The sequence below is a fragment of the Castor canadensis genome, chromosome 11 (genome assembly GCF_047511655.1).
Source record: "Castor canadensis chromosome 11, mCasCan1.hap1v2, whole genome shotgun sequence".
Classification (NCBI taxonomy): Eukaryota; Metazoa; Chordata; class Mammalia; order Rodentia; family Castoridae; genus Castor; species Castor canadensis.
In genome coordinates, this window is record NC_133396.1 from 111,383,350 (window position 1) to 111,387,757 (window position 4,408).

The window sequence follows — 4,408 nt, forward strand, 5'->3', positions numbered from 1 at the left end:
GTCTTGTGCTTTTGCCCAGGCTGGCTTTGGACTATGATCCTCCTACCTCTGCCTCATGCTTACCTGGGATTATATGCATGTATACCACCCTTCTTTAGAATTTTTATTTACACTTGTAATATAAAAATAAAACCAAGCTCCTCTATAATTTAATATACAAAGCAACACTGATGCCCCCACTCAGTTCCACTATCAGCTGTTTACCTGTTTGAATATTGTGATACTAAGTACCTACAAGATGGGTAGGATACAATGAATTCCCTGTTACATGTGCCTGCTTTAACTGACTTAGGCATCTTATTTGATTTAGTTAAGCTAACTAAATTTAATTAAGCTAACTAAAGTGAACAAGTGGCTTTATATATACTTACAAAGAAACCAGGTAGCTATTGCTTTTCTGCCAATGCACAGTTATCAAAATGAACTAGTACTGGTAAGGCGAAGGTGGTACCATACTAACGAGCCTTATCTCACATGAGTGCATGTGGGTCAGTGCAAGGCATTTGTCAATACTGCAGAAATGAGTTGTAACTTTTAATCTTCAGTTTGATTTAACATCACTTTCAGTTTGATGCTGATACCAGCTGTGCAGAAAGGGCTCTGGAGAGATGTTCATCACAACACACACCTGCAGCTTTTCTTCTATTCTGGAGGCTCCAAGGTAGCCAATATTGTTTCACCGAACACATTCTTTACTCCTCTCTGTGTATGTGCGGAACATTTCACATACTTGACAGCCTTCAGCTCACAGGCCAGCTTTTCAGCACTCTCTGGCATGATAGGGTTCTGTTTGTTCTTGGCAAGCTTCTCATTCATGGAAGAGTCATCTCTGAGATCAATTTGGGTTCCAGCAAGCGAGAAAGGAGTCTTTGGGTAGTGATGAGTTATCTCAGGCACCTAGTTTTCTTTCATATTTTCAAATGAGGACAGAGGAACTACTGAAAAACAGACTAGAAATATATACATGGACAACTCAGAGGTCATAATCTGTGACAATCTTCTTGCTCTGTAGTATCAAAAAGTTCAAGAACATATGGCTCTCCACCAATCATAACTGTGACTGCACAGTTTCCAAAAACAGTTGGTACATATTCAGATGGAAATTTGTTTGCTGTGTATGATATCAGGAGACATGTTTTACCAACAGAACCATCACCCACAACAATGCACTTAATTGTCTGCATTGCAGAAACAGTTTTGTATCTACTTTAAATATTTCAGATTTAATGTTGACTTTAGTTTCTCTGCTGGAGCACTGTACTTTTGATTTTCATTTCTTTGATTGCTAAAGATATTGGACATCTTTCATTGTCTTTATTGACTATTTTACTTCTTCTTTTGAGAACTGTTCAATTCACTTGCCCATTTATTGATTGAGTTAATTGTTCTTATGGTGTTTAATTTTTTTGAGGTTTTTATATACTCTGGATATTAATCCAGATGAATGCTGGGAAAGATTTTCTCCCACTCTGTAGACTGTCTCTTTGCTGTGGTAATTGTTTCTTTTGCTGGGCAGAAATTTTTTTTTTTTTTTTCTGTGAGATATGTTTATTTCTTGGCTTCTGCCACTTTTTTTTTCTGGTACTGGGACTTGAACTCAGGGCCTACACCTTGAGCCACTCCACCAGTCCTTTCTTGTTAGGTATTTTTGACATAGGGTCTCACAAACTATTTGCCCAGGCTAGCTTTGAACCTCAATCCTCCTGATCTCTGCCTCCTGAGGAGCTAGGAATACAGGTGTGAGCCTCTGGCACCCAGCTTGCCATTTTTTTTAATTCTTTTTTTTTTTTTCATTTTTCTTTTATTATTCATATGTGCATACAAGGCTTGGTTCATTTCTCCCCCCTGCCCCCACCCCCTCCCTTACCACCCACTCAGCCCCCTCCCTCTCTCCCCCCCTCAATATACCCAGCAGAAACTATTTTGCCCTTATTTCTAATTTTGTTGTAGAGAGAGTATAAGCAATAATAGGAAGGAACAAGGGTTTTTGCTGGTTGAGATGGGCAGAAATTTTTTAATTTGATGCAATCCCATTTGTCAATTCTTGCTACTATTTCCCAAACTATTGGAATCCTATTCAGAGAGTTGTTGCCTTTTCCTGTATCTTGAAGCATTTTTCTTGTTTTCCTTTATTAGTTTCAAATCTTATGTTAAGATCTTTGATCCACATTGAATGGATTTTGTACAGGGTGAGAGATAGGAAGCAGAACTCTGGTCAGGATTGAAGACCTACTACTCCCTCACTCTCCAGCTCCTGCCTGTACTCGCCAAGGCAGTCCCAGGAGAAGGGCTTGGGCTACTTTGAAGACATTAATGATATGTGGCTTCTCCAGTATGTTCTAACTCACAATGGCACACAGCATCTGAGCAGCAACAGGCTGACAGATTTCACCCTTTTGTGGAGATGGGATGATTTCTGTGAGTACAGAGTCACAGAGATCACCAAAACTTACTAAACAAACACAAGCCTGGAGTAATGTCTTTGTAACCAAGGCATGCTTCCACTGTGAACAATAGAGGGTGATGTCACAGCATCACCCAGTCTCAACAGTCAGATAATGGCATCATGGCAGTTCTGAAGTCCTCTCTAATGTTGCATTGGCTCCACCATGTGGCAAAATACAGTATTGTTATTTCAAGGAAAAATTCCTAATTTAGCTGTGAACAAGGAAATCTGCCTCAAAAGGCCTTTCATATTTTTCAGCATAAACTAGAAAAATGTATTGATAGGTATCTCAGGCAGTCATGGCTCCAAATCCCAAAGCCCTCTAGAGTCTGATACTGACTCCATCTATCATTTATGTATCTACCAATCATCTATGTATGATCTATCTGTCTGTCTGTCTGTCTATCTATCTATCTATCTTCATCTGTTACCTATCTACCTATTTGTCTATCATTCATTATTTGAGGCTAGGTATGTGCCAGTAGAATGTGCCAGCTATAATGCTGGGCACTGTGGCTTTGACTATGAATGTGACACAATACTATTTTCACACAGGATATAGGCAAGTGAAGAGGCAATTACAATGCACTGTGGTAGGTGCTACCATAGGAAATTAGTTATTTGCGGTGCTCACCCAGACTTGGGGAATTTTGACTTATTTCATTTAGCATTGTGTTTTCAAGGTAAATCCACGTTGTGGCTTGTGGCAGGATTTCTTTCTTTTTTAAAGTAGAAGTTGTAAGCTGAGGCCTGAGAGCCGGGTGGTGTGTGGGGAGAAAATGGGAAGGGGAGAGGGAGAGGGTTCCTAGCTGATGGAGTAATATTGGTCTGGAAATGGAGAGAAGATTAGAGTGGCTGGGATGTGCAGTGTAAGCATGGGAATGGTGGTGTGAAATAAAGCCAGAGAGGGGAGCAGGAGCCAGAACACACAGGGATTTGTGAATGACCTGAAGACAGGGCTAAGATAATAGACTTCCTCCAAGGCCTTTGACTCCAGTGTGGCAGATGGGTTAAAGGGCAGGGAGGAAACCTAGTTGGAGTGATTCAAGGAGAGATGAGGCAAAAGGACCTGCAGGGTGACTATGTTGATGGGAATGAACAAATTTGAGAGGGACTTAGGAGGCAGAAGAGATAGGACTCAGAGATTGAATACATGTGCTGAAGTCAGGATGATGCTCAAGGGAAACAATTTTTTTTTTGTCTTGGGAAACAGGTGAATTACTGAGCTAGGGAAGGCTGGGGTAGGAAGATGGGGGAAGGGATCAATGAGATGACAAGATCAGTTTGGAACAGGTTGAATTTGAGATGCCTCTGAAATATTCAGGTGTAGACACTTGGAATCACAGAACATAGTGCCAGGTCTCCACAGGCACAGAGAGGCAGGAGTAGGATATGTGAATTTGGGAATCATTAACATAAGTGGTCATGGAAGCCATGAATATAGATGCACTTAATAGGGGAGACTGTGAAGGTGACAAGATCAGAATATTAGATGTCATTTACACTAAGGGACTGGGCAGAGAAAGAGAAGCTGGTAAAGAAATGGCAAATGAGCTGCCGAAGAGGAAGAGGGACAAGCAGGAGAACTTCTTCAATGGAAGCTGAAGAAGATATGTTTTCATGAGAAAAAAAAGTCAAGCTGAGAGGTCAAGAGAAGACCCAGGGAGTGGCCCTTGGACTTGGTCAGTGCAGTTGCATTGCAGTGAGGAGTGGTGGTTGATGGCTAGAGATTCAAGTTTTTCCTGCATTCTCAACAAACCCCATTGGCCTGTGTCTTGAGCTATGGTTTCCAAACTCATCATCTCACCAATACCAAATTCCTTCATCTCCCTCATTCCTCCAGTGAACTGACTATATACGGCAAGATTTTCTGTTGAAAAATACAGAATCACATGTGCTTTCCTTATTTCAGAAGTTGTTAAGCCAGACAAAGTGCTAATAACAATAAATAGTGCTAATAAA

At 40.8% G+C, this 4,408-nt stretch overlaps 1 pseudogene; it reads right to left on the reverse strand.

Annotated features, from left to right (window-relative positions):
• Positions 1-640: 640 nt before the first annotated feature.
• Positions 641-1,184, reverse strand: LOC109676959 (cell division control protein 42 homolog; annotated as a pseudogene).
• Positions 1,185-4,408: the final 3,224 nt, after the last annotated feature.